The sequence below is a fragment of the Ochlerotatus camptorhynchus genome, unplaced genomic scaffold (genome assembly GCF_037179485.1).
Source record: "Ochlerotatus camptorhynchus isolate MF236.1 unplaced genomic scaffold, CSIRO-AGI_Acam_v1.1 ptg000291l, whole genome shotgun sequence".
Classification (NCBI taxonomy): Eukaryota; Metazoa; Arthropoda; class Insecta; order Diptera; family Culicidae; genus Ochlerotatus; species Ochlerotatus camptorhynchus.
In genome coordinates, this window is record NW_027040780.1 from 160647 (window position 1) to 186279 (window position 25633).

At 36.5% G+C, this 25633-nt stretch overlaps 1 protein-coding gene across 1 annotated transcript in view; it reads left to right on the forward strand.

The window, feature by feature from the left end:
* LOC135706815 (uncharacterized) overlaps positions 1–25633 on the forward strand; it is a 277123-nt gene that overhangs the window by 136516 nt on the left and 114974 nt on the right. The gene's annotated exons all lie outside the window — the stretch shown is intronic.

Genomic DNA, 25633 nt, shown 5'->3' on the forward strand with positions numbered 1-25633 from the left:
ATATTCATAGTCTGGCGGATATAATTTCGATATATCAAAAAGCGGAACCAATTCAATACCTTATAGACCAACAATTGAAAAGGTACTATCAACTTTTATGAACAAAACGTTGATTATTCTTTCCTCGCCAATCAAAGGTAAATTACCAGCATCATCGGATAGGGGAACTTTCCACAACCTAAAAATGGTGTTAGTTTGTGTAGGCGAGCCTTGAATCACGAGAAAACGGTTTCCGAAGTTTTGTTCGCAATAGCTGATGTGCTCTTCTCTGCTGTTGGTCGTGATTTGCTCGATTGGTTCCGCTATTTGAGAGCTCAATTGGTTCCCAAGATTCTATCCGCCAGACTATGAATATAGCGACTATAGTTGGAACAGGTGTGAAATCAGTATCAACGGAATAGCATTAACTTTCACCTTAATCGAACATAATTTGGGGTGACGCAAAATCGTCAAAGTTTGAGTTTTTTGAAAACCGAAAATCACCCAAGTAGGAGGATGAAGGCAAAAATACTATACGGGGTAGTATGAGCCACCGTTTGTTTGCGTATATTACCTATTAACTCAATCTAATTTTTATACAAACTTGTTGAAAATGCTTCTAATATGCATGTCCATTGAAACCGAATCAAAATTCATTTAGATGTCTGAGATAATGATGAAAAGGTAACATCAGCTGAAAATCTCTAATGTAATAAAATATTTTCAGTCAACAAACATTGCATTTTACCGATTCGCTGGTTCTTCAGCAGGCAATACGCGTAACAGTTTCAAAAATATCTTCTTTCACATAATTCCTAATGATATTTTCTAGCCAAAACCTGTCAAAACGTTTATTATAACTAGGATGCTACCCCGTATGAATTAAACGTTAATTATACTAGGGGTTACCCCGTATGAATTTTGATCGGTGGTTGTTGGTCTGCTTGTAGAAGTTACCTCGGAAAGAGAAGTAGTTCTCTTCCATACAAAGACGGGTCAGCTTAAGGTAAGTCCGAGTTTTGTTTCTCCATGCTGCATCCTCTCATAGCTAGTCCTCCAAATGGTTGATCGCTTCCTTGACCGGTACGCTAGGGAAAAGAGCTGTGACGTCGAAAGATACCATAATCTCGTCCTCGTTGATGTCTTATGAAGATTGGAATTACTGGGCGAACTCCTGAGTGTTACTAAAGGCCCAAACGTAATGTGGGCGGAAGCGGAACGCAAACGGGAAGTTTGACAGTTGTCACAAATAACATTAAGCTGCCTAACCGAAGTCGATTTGGTTCTAACTTGTTTTCAATCCGACAAGTAAGCTTACTCAGATCGGGCTTTTCCGCTGCCGCTGCCGTTCCGCTTCCACTGTCATTGCGCTTGGGCCTTAACTGCCTTACTCTGGAATTGATTTGGTATACTCTGGAGCTCTGTGACTAGCCACTTCGCTAGTTTGTGGATTTGGGAACCAACTGCAGACACGATCTCTCACATTTCATTCCACGGTTTGTGAACTTTGGGAAGACCTTTGTTCCTGGGTAAAATGGGATTGGATTCCTGTAAACGACCTGCTCCATCTCCTAATACTGATTTACACTCCTACTCGAAGCTGCCTATACGGTTCGTTGCTAATATTTGTCGTCATCTGATTGTCGTAATCGTCCTTATCCATGATACCGACCGCGTTGCCCTTGTCTGCTTTTACATAAAAACTGCTTTATTTTTCAGCTCCTTAACAATCTGAAATTCCGTTTCGTTGCTGCGACTTTGTTCCTGACCGTCCTTGATTATGTTCAATGTGATAGTCCTGACCGTATTCTGTGATGATGTTGGAAATGACTTGGTAATCGCTGTCTCCACGTCAATGATGATGTGCTCCACGTCTGGCTTGATTGTAGCCGCATATCCTAGCCCTTTGTTGAGGTGTGTCAATTGTTCTTCCATGAATGCGGTCGTCGATCGGTTGACAACCAACTCATCCATGGAGTGAATACTCGGCGTCGTGGTCAGCGTTGCCAGTATTCCAGATTTATCTGAATTTTCCAGATTTTTAGTCGTCTTGCCAGATACACAGACAGACCACGTATGTTTCCAGATTTTTAAATATGTTCCAGATTTTCCCAGATTTTTAAACATTTTGCTTTAAAAATATCACTGCAATTGATTTAAACTCTAATAAAATAAATAAAAAAAGACCAAACTTGCTACTTTAATTATTAAAGGCCATCAACGTTGAACATTATTGGAATTTTAAGGTAATTCTGAAAATAGTTCATAGTTTGTGAAATCAAAGGTGAATTTCAAGCTACCTCTGAGTAGACTTACATCCATCTTTGTGGGCTTCGAGGTCGTGCGGCGTCACTCATCAATTAGGGATCTTCCATTAATTATGTCACACTTTTAGGGGGGAGGAGGGGTATTGAAAACTGTGACGAACCTTACAAAAAACAATTAAGGTCCATATAAAAAATGTGACAAAGGGGGGAGGGGGTTAAAATGGGCCAAATTTGAGTGACATAATTAATGGACCTTTCCTTAGGCGTATTATGAGTGCCACGAAGTGAAAGTTCGATCCCCGCTACAGCTGGTGCAAATTTTGGCAAACTGAAAATTTCCCTACTGGTCTAATGGGTGTGGTGTGTTGTCCGCTGTCTAGTGTTAAATATTCGGTCTGTGCATCCTCTGGTTGAAGACGGTGTCAGTTGTCTTGTAAACTCTGATGGCAATTGCATGGAGATTTTGTCAATAAAAGAAATAAAATCCGGAAGAGAAATCAAAGAAAATTCTTATGATGAAACTTAAGGAGTATGCTGATACGAATCTTGAGAATAATTTCCATGGAATTCTGTCTAACGTTTCTATGGAGATTAATATTAATAAAATTTTAAACGCAATTTCTGGGAGACTTTCAAAACCATTTTGATAAAGTACTTGAATACTTAGGTAATACTGAAAAGGATCTCAAAGCAATTCTGACCTTACCTACAAAGCAGTACAGAGGAAATTATCGGATAAGTCTGTGAAGAGTGTGACGGTCATTCTCAAGAGTGCACCAAGGAAATTGTTAAGACTATTTTGAGAATTTCATAGAGAAAAATGGACACAAAATTGAGCCAATTCTTGCCAGTTTGAAGGAGTTGTGGAATTGGAGAATGATTTATAAAAGATTACAAGAGGTAATGCTAAGAACTCTAAGAATGTTACTGGAAAAGTTTAGATGTTTCAAGATTATTTTAGGGCATATAGAAAAAAAAATATGATGGAATTCTAGGATAATTCAAATTAAACTAAAAAAAGGCGAAGATATCCTGTGAAGAATTCCAAGTAAATACAGAATAACAAAAAAATTCATGACCTGGGACGCAGGAAAAATATAAATTCCGCAATTTAGAATCATTGCAAAATCCTGAGACTTCAAAAATGAAGCTATCAGACTTTGATTTTACTAATGTAATAAAATTATTTTTTGGCATAAAATTATTCGTAATGATCATACGAATAGAGGAGTTACCCGTAGTTTAGGTAAACTGTGTGTGAGTTCCACGATGTTAAGCTTTGATTCCCACTTTAGCCCAGTGAATTTTGCTTCAAAATAAAATTGCTTCTGGTCTGCTGGGTGTTGGGTGTTGTATGATGCCAAGAATTAAACTGTAAATCTGATCAACCTCAGAGTAATATTTGAGTTATTTAGAAATGATAAAATTTTTAAATTCTGGTACTGCATCAAATAGTAAGGACTACATCAACTATTAGTTAAAAAAATCCATGCCATCAAATTTCCTTAATACGTTGCTTCTCATTCTTTAAAAAAAGTTACAGCTTGAAAAACAATTCTAACCATATTTTCTGCTGTTTTTCACCCACATTTAACTCAATTTTTGAAATGCTGCGTAATGGATATTTGAACTTTTTGGGCACACCGTGTCAATACTTTTGTACTTTTGGACGATTTTAGCAATGCTAACAAGTTATTTGCTTTATGTAATTTATTTAAACATGTACTTTATTACCATTCTAGTAATTTAAATAAATTCCACATGATCATACTGACCTATTTTTACGGGAGATTGGCACATCACTTTGATTTCAATAGCATTATGTTAAAAAGAGGATTTTTTGGAGCATTTAGATTTTATATTTCAGTGCTAACATTTGAAAACGGTGCAAAAGCCATTTGTAAACAAATGGTTTGTGGGCCCTTTACTCGCTACCCGAAGAACGCCCACGCAAACCAACAGCATCGTCAGGAAGGGGAAAATTTCCCCTACCCGATGTTGCTGTTGTGTCGCGTGGGTGTACTTCAAGTAGTGAGTAAAGGGCCCACAAACCATTTGTTTACAAATGGCTTTTGTGCCGTTTTCAAATGTAAGCACTGATTTTACCTGACCAGATTTTTCTGAAAATGACCTGGCAACGCTGGTCGTGGTGATGGTGGTTAGGATTTGCTCACCAGTTCGGTGTGTCATCCGTCTCCGTTGAGACTTGTGTGTGTCTGTTTAGTTTCCTATCCGATACGCACCCCTCTGCTACCTTGGCGCTAGATAGAAACGCCTGGAATTTAATCGGATAATCCTTGGCGCAATTGAGATGCAGAGAATAACATTCCAAAGTCTTCATGTCCAGTTTGCTATATAGTCGTCTGATGCTATCCTTGATCAACTCTGCTTACATCCTTTACTACGCTATGGATTATAGGTATAACCTTATATTTTTGGCATTTCTTGAAAAATGCTACGTCCTTATGAAGCGGTGGGATGGTTTTCTTCAATCTGATGAATTTGTTTGGCTCCGACGGATTGGTTGTCATAACGAATCCTGATGAATGTGGGTGTCTTAGTGAAATACCTGTATAAGGAGAGAGAGAAGGATTAGTAATTTCTATTTAATTTCACTACCTTTTTTGCTTATCCTTGACTGATACGCGTATTTCGTATACAATGTGCAGACTTCTTCAGACTTACCGAATAGGGGAAATGGCTCCAATGTTGCACACTTAGAAATGTTAATGTAAATTTAGGTGCTCTGAGACTGACACTTTATTTTACATGACATGTTTGTTTACGTCTCATCCTTTAAGCTTTAAGCTTCTTATAAATACGTAAAAAAAGGAAATCTTAATTCTAGTAATAAACTGTATTTGATTTTGCGTTGCAAAAAAAAAGTGAGAGGACTTTAAGTGTAAAAATTCATTGGTGTTGATTCAAATGATAAGATATACCTACTCTTTGTATGTGTACAGTAAACTATGATCTTAATCTATCAATTACTTTAAAGAACACTTAATTTCAACAACTGAGTGAAAAGTTATTAACAAATGAGTAGTTAGTGTGTACAACTGTGCATGCCAAGCATGCTCCCAGGAGGCAATGCAATTCGCAGGCACACTTACAACCGCTGGTTACAAAAACAAACACAGCCGTGCAAAGAAACGGATCCAATAAACGTCACTCTCGCGAAAGCACACCCGTCGTCGTCGAACGGCAAAAAAAAAAGAATCGGTGGGCAATTTTATGATACGGAATTTCCACTGAAAATCAACCGGGAATGCACGAATTTCTCCACACCCTACTGCGAAACACGCGAATCATGTTTTCTTTCTTGATTCTAAAACTTCTCGGAAAGCGAGAAAACCACCAATCACTTACGTATAACCGTCCGGGAGACAGAGTGCCAGCGCTAATCCGGCAAATGCTAATGAAAGCAAACGCACGCACAAAACAGAGAACAAACTTAAAAGACAACCGTATCCAAAGGGTTTCGAAACTGCACTCCGATTGCTGAATTTATGTATGGGCCTATTACATCTATTTCCCCTATATGTCTAATTTATGAATCATTCTTATACTTCTAGTGTGTAGATTTGATTTTCTATGGATTAGAATTCGTTAGTTTCTGTTTCATTGTTGAACGTTTTCTGGATCATTTTCAATATGTGTATAGTTAATTCGAACAATTTTAATACTCATTCTTTAGAAATTGAGCGGTACATTTTTACAATTATGTTGCTAAATTTTACACAGAATATGGATGAAAGTGACATTTTTTATGGATCATTCTCACTTTTTTAGGGAATTTCACCAAAAGCTTCACCATGAGGGTGTTTTTTAAGAAATATTTTTTAATTAATGTGTTGTTTTTCAATTCTAAAAGTGCATACTTAGGGCTGCCAACTCAAACTTTGACGATTCTGCAGTAACCTAAATCATCATCGAATGGGCCAAAAATTTTACACAGGGTCTTTTTTTTTAGGCAGTGGACATTTTGCACATGTTCGAATTTGAAAATTCAAGAAAACCATTTTCATTAACACCATAATGCACACAGTTTTTTATCAGTATTCAGAACAATTTCACAATAGCCTCCGGATGGTTATTTGTATAAGATCCGCAATACAGCCAACTTTCATCAACTCGATATTGAAGGGACCAACGAGTTATAGAATTGTCGAGTTATAGAATTGTCGAGTTATAGAACAAGATAGGAAATAACCATCGCAGTCATGAAACACAGTTTTCCTATGGTTCTATTTTTACGATATCAAGGTAGTGGACAATGACCTGTTTAGATTGGTCTATATTTGAATCAGTTTACTTTAACATAAAAAAATCTGATCAAGTTAAAGTACATTCAAATATCTCTTCAAAAAATGTATGTATTTAAATATAACGAAAATATTCAAAGCGATTGATATTGATGATAATGATGATGATGATGATTTTGAAACCTTTATGCATACGAGCATAAATTCGGAGTCAGGAGAAATAACTATTTTCTATAACTAATTATTTTGTGAAACTTTCCAGTATTTACTTATTACTAAACAAACATTTTTCAAATATAGACTAAACTGAAATAGCACATTATTTTACAATATAAATTTTTCACTAAAGACGCCAACATTCATCAGGAACTTAATTTAAGTAAAACGAAACGAATTTTCTAGACAAAAAAAGTGCAAATTCTAGAAGCAACACAGTTTATCGAGTCCTGTTTTTTATTCAATCAGATAATACACTTCGTATTTCATTTTTTAACAAGAACCCAACGACAATCATCATTGTTGCGGTTATCTGACCAGAAAATATCCACCCGATTATGAAAATTCAATAAACAGCTCCCACTCGCTCACCCGGTCATAATCGTATCTACATATTTAGCGTTCAGAAGCATAAGGGCCTAACTGCGATAATAAATTTTCTTCATCGGTTTTCTCTTTTGATAATAGCTCGTCTGGACTGACATTTCCCGGTTCGTTTGATGTTGCTTTTGCTAAACTGTATTGTGCTAAGTTCGGAAAATTGGTTCACTGAACTGTGGTAATGTGATGAGAATCGATCATCGCAGTCAGGCCATTTTGATTCAAAACGCTAGATATGTACCTTCCTGCTCTTTTCGCTCTGTCCTTGTTATAGTCTTCGCCACCGGCCACCAACAAGTAGAGTGGTTGAAAAAAAAAGATTATGACGGTACCGGAAGAAGCGGAAGGAAATATCATTTTAATCCGACAATGTACTTGTTATTTCGCTTCCCGGCAACGCGCTCTTGTTAGCTGAATCGCAAACGGCCTGTTGATGTCTTCTGAGAAGCTACTTTAAACATTACTTTTTTTTCGTCATTTTAGATGAACGTGAAGGCCAACTTTTCAACAAGGTTAAATGGTCAGTTTTCAGGCCATTGTAATATGCAGAAAGTAAAAATAACAAGACAGGATGACAACAAATTGCAAACCGCTCTGTTGTGTACACGAAAATGTCCCATAAATTTCCGCCAAATATTTTTGAGCTAAAATGCGACATTGTGTGCCATGATTTAGCATACTGGACAGCACAGGAAGATGGTCGTAAAATGTATAAGGCACAAAAAACCTTCTATAACAGACTATGACACGATCCTTGATGCGAACAGAAAATAAAAATAACCATAGCGGAAAAGCAAAGAACGGCAAATCCATTCATCTTTCTTTTACCCTTTTGGTGAGCTTTACGGACGGGTGAAAATATTTATGATTTTCCACGCCTCCCGCTGACACCCGGCTGAGTAGAATAATTGAAAAATGGATAACATGACTCGAGTTTTGATTTGAGCATAAAAAAATCATGGGAGCGATGCTGAGGCTTAACAATTTTAATGCAACTATCACTCCGGCTTTCACTTCGCGGCTAAACAAATAAAAAAAGCTCCCAATCAGTTTCGTGTTGCTGTTTTTTTTATTGATGCGCCAATCGTTGTTCAATTTATGGTTTTGTTAATATTTTTTTACGATTTCATATCGATCCCTGGAGCAACATAGGGCCACAGCAAGCGGACAACAACACATTTGACTGTTTTCCTTTTATTGAATCCTGATGAATTTGGGCGTCTATAGCGCCTGGTTCCTATATGAGAAAATGCTTATTGCAATATTAAAACGATGAAATGTGATGGCAATAATGTTTTATGGACTACAAGAAAAAAAGAAAGAGGGAAGGATTAGCAATTTCCATTTAATTCTACCATCTTAATTTGCAGCTATGGAAACGTAACAGGCTCTTTTCATACATCATCAATGTAGAGTGCGCTAACTGATTTTGAGAGGAAATGTCATCCAATCCATTTGTTTACATCATAATGACGATTTTGAAAACTCAAAATAATGTACATTTTATTGCACGCTTGCAAATTTCTATTATCTACCGATCTTAACTGATTAACTACTGAAATAACCACACATTAAATATCCGGAAGATATAATCACAAACGAAGTGACAGAGAACTAACTGGCGAAGAAATCAATTAAAATAATGTGGTTCGCTGCAATAGAATTTTCTTAGAAGCTTGTGCCATCAGCCACCAGATGGGCTAGTATTTTTGTTTTGATTTGAACAAAGTTGATTTTGTGTGCAATGATCTTTGACAGTGTGTGCAGAGTGTATCATTTTGTCGCTCCGTCTGTCACTTCGTTAGCGATATAATCTTAATTTTGCTCATCAAAAATATATGGAAACATACACTGCAAACCCGATACAAAAAAAAAACAAAATATTCCTCGTGGATGATGAATTCAACCACTTGCGGTGGATAAATTAATCAGGAAAGGTGAAAATTTTCCCTCCTCCTATGCTTCACGGTGAAATTGGTGAAATGGTTTCCCTATCCTCCGCCAAAGGCTGAAACAATGTCTTAGTTTCTGTTGGATTCGCCTATAGTAAAACGATTAAACGCTCCTTAAGTTAAGCCTTGTAAAAGTGCTAATTTACTGCGCAGCTATTCAGATGAACTGTCCTGCTCGTATTTTTTGACGTAGAACTACGTCTTTGTCGACTATACTGGGGTGCAAATCAAAAAATATGTATGGGGAAGTAGTGTTAGGTTTTGAACGCTTGTAACTTTGTCATTTATAAATGAAATTGAAATCCAAATACGCCAATCGATAGGATATTACATTACAAAATTGCTGAAATAAATATTTTTCCAATTTTTCTGTAATAAAACTTTTGAAAAATGTACAAATGATAATGTTATCACTGTTTTAATGAAATAAGCGTTTTTTTTCCCAAACCCAATCATCATAATCGAGTACCATTTGGTTGCACATTGTTCTGAAAAGATATAAAACAGCGCTGCTGTCGCGCTTCTGCTCATTACCGCTTCGGACGGCGTGGCGCTTGGTCGTGCAGTAAGCAGGAGCAAGTCAGTGGAAATTTGATCAAAATTGGAGCACTGGAACTATTTTAAACAAGTGCGATTACATTAGCAAATATCACCATTTTAGCACCAGTGTTCACTCGGCTGTCGACAAAAGCAGGCCACTCTCGATGTGTGCCACGCGATCGTCTGTTTTCTCGGCAGCAACCATTGTGTGGTCCTCCTCATTGTTCTTCATCAGCAGTTCTTTCGGTCGATGCGTCGTTGACTTTGGAAAGCAACCGTTTCGTGATGAGTGTGTGAGTGTTGACCATGTTTTGCGTCCATTGCTGCAATGGAAGCGCTTTGCCCCACGATGGCGTAGCTGCCATACAATGAAACCACTGGAAGTGGCTCCAGTTCTGATGGAGGAGGATTTTTGGATAGCGGAAGATAATGTGTTTATTGTGTTGTACCTTTTGACTATAGTTTTAAGATGTATTGTATAGTGACCAAGAATCCTCGGCTCTGTAAAGTTAATTCGGTTGAGCCTTATCAAATAAATGAATGAAAAAAAATAAAACCATTTTACCACCCCTTAGTGGGAATTTGTATGGGAGCGAGATGTCAATTTGTTAGTTTAGTGTCAAACAGTGGAGTTAATATTTTGCTTTAAACTTTGATTTAAAAATCGAGATGAAAGTCTACGGTTTCGAAAAATATAGATGTGCTAAAAAAACGAAGCTCTTTCAGATGATGTATAAAAATCGACACACTTTTTAAAATTAAAGAACCCAATTAGTGCAATTACTCAGGAATGTTTGAGAGCCCGTGTTTCAATAAAATTCTATTTTGAGAACATTGTTCATTTTTTAGCATTATTAGAAACTAGAAAGTTAGAATTGTTCATCAAACACACATTTTTCAGGACCATATGTAGTATTCATAGAAAAAACACGGCATACATTTAGACGCAGTCCGAAAATGGCATGAATAGGTCCAACCAAAATCCATTACGCTACTCCGGGGCAAGTAGAAACGCGTGGGGAAGTTGAAACGGTAGATGTAGCTCTTAGCGGAAGTGAATAATCACCGAGATTATTTCTAATATAGTTTGCGGTAGTATACAATGCCTCTCAAAAATAATTACAGTGAATATTCACTTCCAAAGAGATATACGTACTGTTTCAACTTGCACCGGTGTACCTTAACTATGATGTTTACTATCAAAACATTAAACAGGTGGAGAACCTGTATACAAGCTTTTGCTCTGACTTTGAAATTCAATAGCTGAATCCCCTAATTTTCGACTTATGTTGTACTAAGCACCTACTTATTGGAAACCAAACGTTTAATTTGAGAAAAGTCACAGTATTCTATTTTGCAATCATTCTACGAACACGCTGTAAAGTACATAATGATGATGCATGGTAATTTTATGTTAGGGTTGTCCTCCAAATTGGAGAACAAAGAGGTGCTTAAGCCCCGTATGATCGTTATACCCCTTCCTCCCCTACTTCGTTGTCATATGAACCAAAATTTTGTTCCGTCTTCTGACAGGTAAAACAACTGCCTGTTGCGATATCATAAAATGCAATCTTCGCTTTTTTCTCTGCTTCAGAAACATAATTTAAAACTAATCATGGAGCTACTGAAAAAAAAATAAATTTTTGGCTATTGTTTTATCCTACAACATGCATGGCGTTTTTGTGTACTATACTGAGGTGCAAATCAACAAAAAATGTGTGCCGAAATAGTGTCAGTTCCTATTGTAGTCGATGACGATGTCGATGTCGAATTTAGTGCACATTGATCACAGCAAAATAGCTCAACATTGATCAACCCAATGTAGTTATGTAGGGAAAATTCTGTTAGTTACTAACCATTACATTAAATTTAAATATATCATGCGTAAGATGAACGGTGGGTTGTTTATGCTTACATGCATTGTCGCGTGTTTTGAACCATAACCGAAAAATTCAAATACTTTAAAAATTTAAGATAAAGTATAATAAAGGGTGATACGGTCAAAATTTGGTCAAGGGAAAACGCGTGTAAATCGGTGAAATCGTTTATTTAAAAAATCAAATTAAATTTCTTTTTCAAGTTCAATAAGTATAAAATTCAGGAAAAATATTCAGTTAGCCTTCCGCTTTTCCAAATCCGAATTGCCGGGCCTTACGCTTGACCCCTGCCATCAGATTTTGTACAGCCACCTTGTCCACCTTCTTCGCCGCAGAAAGCCAGTTTAGCTTGAACTGCTGCTCGCCCTTAGCAGTTTTTTTGGTCTTCTTTAGGTTCCGCTTGACAATAGCTCAGTATTTCTCAATTGGGCGGAGCTCTGGCGTGTTGGGAGGGTTCTTGTCCTTGGGAACCACCTGCACGTTGTTGGCGGCGTACCACTCCATGGCCTTTTTACCGTAATGGCAAGATGCCAAATCCGGCCAAAACAGTACGGAACAACCGTGTTTCTTCAGGAAAGGCAGCAGACGTTTATTCAAACACTCTTTCACGTAAATTTCTTGGTTGACAGTCCCGGAAGCTATGAAAATGCTGCTTTTCAAGCCACAGGTACAGATGGCTTGCCAAACCAGATATTTCTTTGCGAACTTTGACAGTTTCATGTGCTTGAAAACATCTGCTACCTTTCCCCTTCCTTTTGCCATATAAAACTCCTGTCCCGGAAGCTGCTTGTAGTCGGCTTTGACGTAGGTTTCGTCGTCCATTACCACGCAGTCAAACTTTGTCAGCATCGTCGTGTACAGCCTCCGGGATCGCGCTTTGGCCGTCGTATTTTGTTTATCATCGCGATTTGGAGTCACTACCTTCTTGTAAGTCGATAGTCCGGCTCGTTTTTTGGCTCGATGCACGGTTGTAGACGATACACCCAGCTTATTTGCGGCATCTCGGAGAGAGAGGTTAGGGTTTCGCTTGAAACTACCGGCAACTCTCTTTGTCGTCTCAGCGGCTTCCGGTTTTCGATTTCCCCCCGATCCAGACTTCCTGGCTGTCGACAAACGTTCCCCAAACACTTTAATTACATTTGTAACGGTTTATTTGGTAACTTTTAGCGATTTTGCCAACTTTGCGTGCGAGTAGCTCGGATTTTCGCGATGCGCGAGCAAAATTTTGATACGCTGCTCTTCTTGCTTGGACGGCATTTTGACAACTGAAGAGTGAATTCCAAAATCAAAATAGGAGCAACATTCTACACACACACACCTTCAAAATGAGGGGTGTTCAGGTTTTTTAAATGCAAAATTGAAAGAAATACGTCAAGTTGATATTGACCAAATTTTGACCGTATCACCCTTTAATCAAAAATGCATGACATACGTCAATGTTGCGTAGTTCTACGTCATACTGCGATCGTGTCTAGGACACAACCCTTTATTTTTTTATTCAGATGAGTCTAGCGACGGGCAAGCTGCAACAGATGGTGCTAGTGCTCGAAGTTCAAACTGCAAAAGTTGAGCGTCACCAGTGACGTAGTTGTCAATCTAAATATATCACATATTCCGATGAAATTGGAAAATAACTGGGCAGTCAGTTTTTACGCAGATCTGCCATATAAAAACGTTTCACCCGTTTCATCAAATTTTGCAGACTATAATTGACGAAACAAAAATCAATTATAACGAAAAAATAAAATAGAATTTCAAATATTAACCCTTAATTTATTTATTTTTGATATAGAGCAAAAAATTCACGTGTTCTAAAACTTCATAGATTTTTTGTTTTTTGTTTTGTAAAGAATGAAAAAAATATGCAATTTTAGATAGGGCCGATTAGAGGACCACTATGGCCAATAACTGATACACTTACCCTACCACCTCATGACTCAATGTTTGCAAACATTGTTTTGTGTTCATGTAAGCCTTTAAAATTCAACGCATTTTATTCAACAGTAACGAATTTGCGGTTTGTAAACCGCTACCCGACACACCATTCGTGAAACTTCTTCAAAGTTCTTTATACAAAAATAAAGATTAATGTCGGTAATTCTTTACTTTCAAGCAGAGTTCGAAATTTTCGCCTACTTGAGAAGAGAAACGTCATTTTTCAGCTACTAGGAGAAATAGATGAGAATGTGAGAAGCGAGAGAATATTATACGCTCACAGCAGTTTTCACGAGAAAAGCAACAGCGATTTATTTTTTTTCGGAGAGCATGAGCGGCAGATAAATCGTTTCTTTTTCAGTGAATTCTTGATGCCGATAAGGATTTTTCACTTCTTTCATACACCTGAAAATTCACTTTCCGCACGCAAACGATGATCTGAAATTAAGAACCAAAACAACAGTTATGGCACATCCATAAATTACGTAGAATCTGAGGAGTAATGGAGAGGGGGTTTCAACATTTGTAACGGACCATGCATAAGGTATAGAAAAAAAACGCCACGAAGGGGGAGGAGAAGGTTTAAAATTTGTAATAAAATTTAATCGTCATTTATGGATGACCCTTATGATTTGACAGAAGATTAAAAATTAAATAATAAAAAAAAATCTTCCGGACTGGTTGGAACCAATGAAATGCAAACAGGTGAGGCTATGTGGAATCGTTGTCCCTTTCGTTCTGCCGCTGTTTAAATGGATAACACAGTATGATGTCACACTCCGTTAACCATTTAATATGCGGAAAAACAAAAGAGACGGCGAATTCCCAAGCCTAAACTGTTTACATTACATTGGGTTGGAGCCGAACAATTTGGGGTGGTATTTTTTTTTTCGCTCTTGGTAGTTTTCGGAGCCAAATGGGTGATGACAAAGTATTTTCGTTAGGTTTTGAAGAGAGATATTTTCGGATTATGTATGAGAGAGGATAATGAATTATCGGTGAAAAAGGAGAGATGAAAATGTGAACGGTTCGCAACTCACCGAAAAGTAGCTTGAACGAGGAAATGCTTATCGTGCAGCTGAATGAGAATTTCTATCTCTGCTTTCAAGTTTCTTTGATTTCGATTAATGTATTTAAAAACCTTTATTGATCGATGCTTACATTTAAGATAATTTCTTTGTCGGTTGCATGATAGTAATCTATAAAGTTGCCATACTAAATTTCTTATAATTTCGATGTATCACAAGGACTATAGTTTTCTTTATTAATATTCATCTAAAAATATTTAAATATTGATACCATCGTAACGGTGAACTTTGGCAAAGAACAATAAAGATTGCCATCGATGCACATTTATAATCTCCTTGTTATCGATCTGCATCGCTGGGTAAAGAGAGTTTGATACACACTAGATGACAGATGGCAATGTTTATATTAGTTATCGACAAATTTGGTTCTTCATCGAGAGAAGCATGATCTGCCGGAAAAATTAATGGGAAGACTGTTTGCCATTATAGTTCTGTAAGTTTACATCGATACGCTCTCGGCCATTTCTTAAGAATCAGCGATAGCAAGCGTGGTAGAATTCTCGGCATTTTGAACCGAATGAAGGTACTTGATACTTTGGTTATGCATATGACAAAAAAAAATTGAATTCATGCTTGGAAAGATGTACATAAATTTCAAAACACCATATACTAGAGTGTGATTGCTAGTCGTTAAGAAGCTTATCAACAGCAGCTGTAGACCCGAGGATTAGCTACCAACAAAGAAATCAGTACACCCTAGATGGCACGGGATCCTCGACGGGGTCGAAACCTAGCAATTATGCAGATAAAAAAAATCCCAGAATATCGGTACCGTGTATTGTTATTTTGATCGGACAAAACAAATCGATATTTTGATCTGGCAACACGAATCGATATTTTTACATAGTTAACTATTAGTAGCAACATTTTGATAAAGATGTTTATAAATGATTCACGATCAGGTTTTTAGTATCTTTACATTTATTCATTAAATGGTGACGATCGCTATCGATTGTTCATATGAATGTCTTTGGTCGGGTAGTACCTACATATGGCAAATGTAATATGGGTTTTCTCGTAGTGGCAGACTTGTGGTGGAAAATTGTTGCTATAAGAATACTTCTAGCACTGTACCTGCACTCTTCAGCTCACGCTCGGGCAGTTAAAATTGTGTCTGAGCAGATCTATAGTACCGAAAGAGTATACGATGATATGCACAGATATGTCCTCCCACCAAAAACGAGCCAGAGGCCTGTGGGATATTCATGACGAAATGGCAAAGAAAATTATTAATCTACATATGTACAAACATTCACTTCTTATGACACATTTCAGGTTCATTAGTCCTCTTCTATGTCAGAACTGGATCGCCAAGACAAAATTTATTGCATCAGCCTGTTTTCCCACGTTATGTCGATCCTTTTCAAGCATGAGAGAAAATCTCTAGTGAATATCCCCATGCATACCCAATTGCTCGAGACTATTTATCAAAAATGGTAACAAGTGTTCCGTCAGAGAGGCTTTTCTCTAAAACTGGTGAAACCACACAGAATCGATTTCGGCTCAATGCACAACGCATGGCTCAATTAGCTTTCTTGGGATCCCTCTCGGATGAGTTTTGGGATATCTGAATTAAGTACTTTCCGTACTTACCTGCTTTTACACTCCGACCATCTAATCGTTTTGTTTAATATGTACATTCTTTTTTTTTTAATTGTTCATTTAATACCAATAAAACGAATTTTATAACCTGTTAAATTTTTCACCTAATCAAGTACCCTGAGCAAAAACTTCCACATGAAATCAAAATAGTCATTTACTATATTCTCATCATGTAGGGGAAATGCAGGTAATGTCGGCCTAAGTGTCCCTAATTTGGGCCCATACATAAATTCTACAATCAACTAAATTTTCAATAGCATCCAAAATATCCATTAGTAACGTCCCAATAACACGTTCATCTAGATAAAATTGATAAATAGCAGACTTTTAGCGATGGGCCCAAATTAGGGACATGTAGGCCGACATTACCTACATTTCCCCTATGTATGTTACACTCACAACTTTTACTGCGTACGAACTACACAATTTGTTTTCTAAATGATATCAGTCATCATATTAAATGAATATTAAAAGTGAAATGTCATAACAAGATAGCTTATTAAACGTAATATCAACTTTTGACTGAACTTGGCGTTAATCTGCACAAACTTTCCTATGATCCGTTATATTTGAAACATTTTTGAATGAATGAATCGATTCAAAAGATCGATTCAAAAAGATCCATACAAATAATCATTAATCATAATCGGTGAATCGATTATTTTCAAAAAACTGAATCGATTCACTAAGATCGATTCTTGCTTCAAGATCGCCCAATGCTAGTTGAGACACACGCTAACCAGGGATGCCAAAAATACAGAATAATCTGTATTTATACAGATTTCTTAGCAGTTTTTAAACCACGAATCTGTATATACAGATAGGGTAAATGTTGGCTTCGGCACCCATTGACTGTTTTCGGCAACCAAAATTTAAACGTTAATTTCACTATGTTTTCCCAGCAACGCACTTCCCTGAATGTGTCCAAACGATTGTTTAGCCTTTCAGCTTCAATCTGATTATATTTGAACGATCGAGCAATCCAGTAATGCTACATTTTTCTTCAAATAAAGCATACGCACTACAAAATGGGGTTGATTTCGAGTTGCCGATAATAGAACAGCTGGTTAACACGCAGTTCTAATGGGAAAGTTGCCGAAGAAAAAGAGACTGCCGACAATAGTCACACTCACCTGAGAAGTTTGGAGCGTTGTAAAAACGCTTTCAAAACGTTTTGAAAAATTCTGTCGATTGGAATGGATAGAGAAGCAAGCAGCAGATGAATGTAAACAAACAGACACATCATATATGTGCGTGACGCTGAGAAAATGCTAGTAGAAGTGCAGACGCTGCTTAGATTGACGAGAATACGTTAATTCCCCTATACAGATTTTTTGATTGGGTAAAAGTATGTACAGATATTTTGAGGTATGTCTTTAATTCAGCTAAATTTTTGCGTTAGTCTTACTTTTATTTTACCGTAACCTTACCTCGAGAGTGTAGAACTCAATGAACTGGATTACCGGGGAGAAGTAATCGGGCACACACAACTGCATGACAGCACTGTATGTACATGCAATTGGGTTGTTTAGGGGTATTGAGGTAAATACATATTCGTTATATGCATTAAAAATGGAACCTAAATCCAAAATTTCATCAATTTTGGTCCACTGGAACTATTTTAAATAAGTACGATTAAATTAGCAAAAATCACCATCTTAGCGCCCCTTGGTGGGATTTTGTATGGGAGCTAGCTGTCTACGAATAGATTTAGTGTCAACGATCAAAAATTTAATTCTTGATTTAAAATTCGAGATGAAAGTCTACGCGATCGATAAAAATATCGTTGTGGTCAGAAAACGAAGCTCTATCAGATGATGCATACAAATCGGTTTATTTTTCGAAGTTAAACAACCCAATTACCTACGTCACCAATTGCATATATGTACGTTGTTTTTTGGATTACTAATACTTATGGCGGTAAGCACCAACTGATATTATCCTCGGTTTAAATCCCTATCATGAATGTTGGGTTGATTTGGTATCGACGGTGTTATTAACCAATTCAATCTTAAGCAAACATTTGGCAGATTTTCCAAACAGGAACGGTATTAAAAGCAAATCCTAGTTGAAGCTAAGCGCTATTAATGTATTCGGCGCAAAATTTACTAGCACGATTTGATGCAAAAGCGCACTTTTATGACCGATACCGCACTTCCAACACTTCTTTGTTTATTTTGGAGCGAAATACGTAATATTAAAACTATACAGATATTGATACAGATTTTTTGAAGAAGAAATACATATGAAAAGATTTTTATAAGCAAAAATACAGATTTGCTTTTGGCAACCCTGACGCTAACTTCAGCTTACTCACCGAGTGAGTCGATCGTACTCACTTTCGTCCGATGTATCGAGTTGTCAAAAACTGAGTAAACGAGAAATATAAAACTGAGTAAAAGCCTCTCAGTCAGCAAAATCCTGGATTTAGAAAAAATGTCAACCATGTTGACGAAAGCGTCCTAGAAAACGGGCGAATGTTTCACTCAAAACCGGCAGAAATTCCTTCAGGTTAGTAGTAATTGGGGCAATGGTGTTGAACCATTTTCTGCTCCTGTAGAATAAATCCGGAGCAGACAATTTTCATTCCCTTTAATAAAAATTTAATTTAATCAAAACAAAAACCCCCCCGCAACTGAAAATATCTCTGAGTGGATTTGAATCAGTCTACGTGAGAACGTCGTTTACTTGAAAGTGAGTCAACATAAGGCTACTCAATTATGAGTAGCTCTACTTGCCGCTGAGATGAGTACATTCAACTCAATTTTAAGTTGACCAGAATAAGCGTGCAATCTAACGTTCATGCTTAAGAAAGACTCTGCAGAAATCAAAGCATACAAAATGAAACTTTTATTGATTAAAGGTTAACCTTTTTCATCCAAACACAGAGACCATTGCCATTTCCTACTATAAAAAAAAACTTTCTCGCAAAAACTCCAACCCTAAATTCTAATTTGAAAAGATCGAGGTGTACCCAGCTTTTAAACTGACGCGAAAATTTTCCTGTCTTCAAATTGTTCGCCTAAGTATTACCGTCGTATTTTGGATCGAGGCGCTCTGCTACTTAATCCAACGTTCATGCCTTAGAAAGACTCTTCAGAAATCAAAGCAAACAAAACGAAACTTGCCTTGATTAAAGGTTAACCTTTTTCATCCAAGCACAGATACCGCTGCCATTATTTACCATAAAAAAAAACTTGCCCGCAAAAACCCCAACCCTAAATTCAAAAAAATTGATCGATTGGCAGAAAGAATACCGAACGGAAATCAAATTAGTGCTATCATCCACCATGCATCACCATAAGAAACCGCACAGATTGTGTACCAGCGGGTTTTCTTTTCTCTGAAACTCGACCTCTCAATTACGGTGGATAACCGAAGTCAGTAAGGCGTTGGAGGGGAATAAAAATAAATATTTTCGGTTTATTATTGCGAAAAAGTTTTAATCGTCCCGAAGCTACCATCCAGCCCACCAACGTTGGCACCACCCACTCGTCCGTCGTCGGCTGATGGCAGAATGACAGGAGGTGGCTCTTTGCAGCCCTGCTGATTGAAGTTAAATTATCGTCTGATTTGAGTATCGATCATGCAGATAAATAAAATCGAAAAACTTAATCAATCTAATGGAAATCGAAAACGTCAAGCGGAAAATGTCTAGACTTGACTTTGATGAGCTGGATTAATTTGAAATCAATCCCAGTGAGGAATGTTTAAAATTGACTAGTTTTAGCTTATATCGTGGAAATTGATTTCGAGGGCACGGTGCGTATTTTTTAATAATCAAAGTTTCGGCAAAAAAAGGGACATGGTTGTCCAGAAATTGACGATAGACACGTTAGGACGTCGATGAATTGTTTCGTAATTAGTTCGTAGTAGAGACCTAAGAAGGAACGTTTGTAAATGTTGAAATGCTTTCGAATGCTGAAGGGGTTACTTTTCGAGAACCTTGATAAAAATTGTCAGCCTTTATCATAATACATATTTGTGTATTAAATAAATTTGATTTAATAATATTGTAAAAGAAAAAGGAATGAAAGCTTATTTTTTCTTGTTCAGCATTATACAGCAGTACAGACGGAAACAGATAAATTTACTGTTATTTTGATGCAATACTGTAAAATCAGTTAAACACACAAAAACATTACCAAACCGATTAATGATTTCAAAGTTTAGAAGTTTTGGCCTAGATTTAGTATTCAGTAGCAGAACAAATCAGCAGAAGTCACTGGTAGAATCAACAAAAGATTCAATAAATGTCTTAGGGAAAGCCGGAGTCTACAAAATCTCTTGTTCAGATTGCAATAAAATCTACATTGGTCAGATGAAAAAGACTTTGGAATCAAGGTTCAAGGAACACATCGCAGAGGTAAAAAAGGCTAACAAAGATATAGATAAAGGACTTCATTATGAATTTAAATCCAAGGTTGCAGAACATATATTTACAAAGGGGCACAATTTGACAAAGGATAACATTAATTTCCTGCGGAGAGTATCTTTGCCTTGGAACCTAGACCCAGCAGAAAGTTTAAAAATATTTAAACATAATCCATCAACATTGCTACGGCGTACGACATTATCTCCATCACATGTTTGGAGACCTGTTTCATCTCTATCATTTTATATTATCATGCATACCGAAAAACCTGGCATAGTGGGAAAAATGGTTTGTGTAAGAAAAGAATCTGCCAAACTTGTTCAACAAACTATTCAAAACATATGGATATTTTCGGAATGGTAGTGACATCTAACGACCGGAAAACGATGAATGGCACCATTTTGAAATCCAATATGGCGGTTTTGGTTATACAAAATCTAGAAAACATTTGTCAAATACCCTTCAATATGGGTATTTTTGGAATAGTGGTGACCTTTAGCGACCGGAAAACGATGACCGACGCCATTTTGAAACCCAAAATGGCAGCTTCTGGTTATAATAAAATCTGGGAAACATTATCAAATACCCTTCAATATGGGTATTTTTGAAATTATAGTGACGTCTAGAGACCGGAAATCGATGCCCGACGCCATTTTGAAATCCAAGATGGCTGCTTCTGGTTGTATTAAAGCCTGGGAAACATTATCAAACGTTTGTAAATATGGGTATTTTTGGAATCGTGGTGACCTTTAGCGACCGGAAATCGATGCCCGACGCCATTTTGAAATCCAAGATGATGGGATGAAGGCTTTCGGTTTTACAAAATCTAGAGATCATTGTCAAATACACTTCAATATGGGTATTTTTTTGAATCGTTGTGACGTCTAGAGAACGAAAATCAACGTCCGACGCCATTATGAAATCCAAGATGGCGGTTTCTGGTTATCTCAAAATCTGGGAAACATTATAAAACACTTGTAAATATGGGTATCTTTTGAATCGTGGTGACGTCTATAGACCGGAAATCGATGCCCGACGCCATTTTTTAATCCAAGATGGCGGTTTCTGGTTGTATTAAGGGGAAGTTTACCACCCCAAAAATAAAATTTGTTTTAATGTGTGTTTTTATATATCTAAAAAATTTGGAAAAAATTATCATCTATCCAAGAAAATTGGTTTTTCCTTAGATTCGTGAGAAAATTAACATGCAAACATATTTTTTCAATCTCATCATGAGGAAAAATGGACTCTCAGCGATATCGAAAAGTCGATGACTTGTGGTTTTTTGAGTCCAAGAAGCCCGCTTTATGAAGCGCCCATAATTGTAATGTCGGAATGCACAAACAATTTAGTTTTCTCTAGTTATAACTAGGGTACGGATAAACTATCAGCTCATCATAAAGCATAAAAATACTAATCGGTTTTTCGGTTTAACGGTGGATCAAAACGCTAGGATGATTTATGTCCAATGTTTTGGTCTTTGAACTTGGCCTTCTTCAGAGAATATAAAGTTGTACCGTTTTTCGTTCAGCTCAAAAAATTTACGATCTTAAAATTTAATTAGTCCTGATGAAGATACCAACCCGTGGATCGAAACGTTGACGATGATAAAACTGTATAACTTTTTCTTGAAGACTGAAAGCCGAAACAAAATAACTAATGTTTCAATATCTTTAAAGTTCCCGAAAGTCTAGACTTTTATGCAGTTTTCGGAGTTTCCCTGAAGTACGATGTACGATGTTCTCTAGTCGTGAATTTCTCAGAAGTTTATTAATGTTGATGCAATTTTCTTGAAGATAACTGAACTGCCCTGAAGTTATTTTATCTATTTCGAATCTCCCGCAATTTTTCTGATGTTTTCGCTACTTCTTTGAAGCTCATGGAACATTCATGTAAATCTCCAAACTTTTTCAATTTGGAAGAAGTTCTCTAATTTTTTCTAACGTTTCCTAATTTTTCAATTGGTTTTGGAAACTTCTCTAGCGTCCTACAAATTTTCCTAATATTCACATGTTTAAAGAAAGTTTCAGAAAATTCCCGAAATTCTTGATATATTCCATAATTTCTCCGATCTTCTTCAAAGTTCCTGCAATTAATTAATGGAAAAGCTCTGAAAATCTCTGATCTTCCTTGAAAAACGTGGAACATCTCTGAATAAAATGATACTGCTTAATCATCAGTAAACTTCTTCAAAGTACTCTGATTTTCTGTAAAGATGTCAGAACTTTGCTGAAGTTTCCGAAAATTCCCTGAGTTTCTTGGAACTTCTGTAAAGTTTCTTTATTTCCTTGAAGTTAATTGAATTGAGGTTCTCAAAGCCATCCTGCCATCTATCTATCAATTCTCCCAAAGTGCTTGGTAATGCTCTGAAATAAATGAAACTGTCCTTAAAATATTTAAACTTTCCTTAAAATCTCTATTATACGATTTGTCAGAACATTGATACTAATTGTATAAAACACAAGTAAATTCTTCCAGAAATTAGTTAAGGTAACATATTGAAAAATGGTTTAATAGTTATTCAAAAAATTTGCATTGAAATACATTAAACCATTCTGAACAACCATACCGTTGTGGTTATATCACAGCATTGCTTATAATGTATACATAAATACATTTTCCGGTACCATGGAGTCAACAAAGAAAAAGTGAAAGAAGTGCTGCAAATTTGAGCACATTCGAAACGACAATGGATTGATGCTCGTTAAGAAAATACCCGCAGATACTGTCTTTTCTCCCGCACTGGTGTTATGGTTGTATAAAACGCAACCAAAAACTCAAGATCATCATACGAAGATAATGGACGTCAAAATTTCGTAGAACACATCAGAAATAACATGGCAGACTTTCGGGAGCAGTGATGCAGAGAAAGGAAATAAGTTCACAAATAGGCTCGAAAATTTTACAGAAGGGTGAAGATACAGCAAAGGTTGATGAGATCGTTTTAAATTTTAAACTTTTATTGTTGCTCGTATACATACAGCCATTGTATAGCAAAACGATAAGTGGTTCTCAGAATTTCGTAGAAATTGTTAGATTTTTTTCCTTATCGCAAAATATAGGACCGGCTTTTATTATGGTCGTGAACGTTTCTATGTTATGGTGGTCAAAAAAATTTAATTCATATTTTTTGAAATACTCAGCCGATTTAAAATATCAAAATATCAAATGAAAGGTAATTACAAAAAAAAAAATCGGAACACATAATGATATTTAAAAGTTTGGATTCTGTATTGAAAAACAATGTTTGTTTTGTGTTAATTTTATGGTTTTTATGGTTTTAACACAGAGAGCGCTATCTGTTTTTATATTTTCCCTTGAAAATTTAGTTAAAAAATAAGCAATGTGTGTACAAGTTTTGAAAAACGTAATTTTTGAAAAAAAAACATCGATTTCTTGGACCACCCTAACATGGAAGTGGTCACTCTAATGACAAAATAAATAAATACTGGTCAAATATTTAGCGATAAGGAACAAAACTACCAATTTTTACGACATTCTGAGACCCACTATATCCTTTTTCTATGGAATGGCTGTATGCAAAACAATACTGGGATTGGGAGGGACCTTCAGGGCACCAGATTGAAGCGATTTGTACGGCGAGAGTGGAAATGTCAATTCCCTGTTGATAACATTTCGTGGATAAAGGGCGAGCTCTTCTCCCCACTCATTGAGGTATCTGTTTGAGGGATCGTCTTTTTGATCAATTGTATGGTCATGTTGCTGGAAGTAGATTCTTTACTGTCCCGTAGATGCGTATAGGCGACTTTGTCAATCAATTCACCCAATACGTTTTTGTCCCTTCATGCAGCGACATGTTGAGGACAATCAGAGGTTATTCAGCTTGATCAAAACGAACAGAGAAGAGAGCCCTCTGCTATCGGACATTCCATGCTATAATGGGTAGTAGACCACTATCATCATCATAATCATCATCATCATCATCATAACGGTGACCCACGCTAGTAACCATAAGTAACCACCATGACAGGCCTGGTCAAGTCGGTGAAATGCCATTGATGTCAGCCCATATGTTGATGGACTCGATTAATTGGTCCACGAATAAAAAAAACTTTGGGCAGGTGTTATCAAGTGGATTTGATGATATGAATCCCATTTCTAATTGGAGAACCTAAATAGTTCGAAAAATTAGTGTAAATGTATTTTTCTATGATGCACATAATTATAATGTCATATATCCTACAAGTTTACATCATAGATCGTGTAAATGTATGAGACAGTTCATGAAATATTCTAAATGTTGTATTCAACTATCCTTCTTTGTAAGCAACATTTCTTGCAAGTTGCTAGTTTACGCGAAAAAGAAGTTTACTTGCATGAATGTTTACATCACCAGTAGAATTCAAATTTTTTTCTGTGTGGAACATCTTATATACCTACGTAAAGATGGATCGAAAAACATATGCGAATACTCAATGAATCTGTTTGTTTTACTGCTAGGGACATTTTCTCAGTTGTGATTGACCTTGTGGATCAAATGAAATGAGCTCAAGGAAAATTTGAAGAACCTAGAATATAATATATGCATGAAAAATACATTTTAATAGTGCTTTAGTCTCTTGGAATCTTTTAAGGGATGCTCTATTTCTGAGGACATTATGCAAGCATAGTAGATCACATAATCTGAACTCTTGAACGATTTACGCGACTTAACATATTTAATGTTTATAATTATGGCTCATTGAACATGAATGGGTATGTACAATAGGGTTAGCAAGCGCTCGAAGTTGATTAAGCGATACAGACAAGGATTTGCGCTCCATAACAGTTTGTATGGCTTACATCACCTCAATAAAAAAAATTATGGCAATAGTTTTTTATCGTAATTATCAATTAAAACCCCAAAAAAGGGTTAAACACATATCTAAAATGCGTTTGAAAAAAACGTACCGAAACTCATACATACATTGGAATTTACGACAACAGTAAAAGATCTGCGTCAATTGAAGCTTCACGGCGAATAAAGTAAAAAATGGTTGATTCGTGTTTTTCAATTCAACAAGCTTTCAATGTCTCTTACTATAAATTTAATGACAGTATTGATTGTTGCGAATATGCAACTTTTGTAAGAGATATAATTTATATTTTCTTACGGAAACCTTAATCGAATGACATTTTACGCCTTCTGCTAAGAA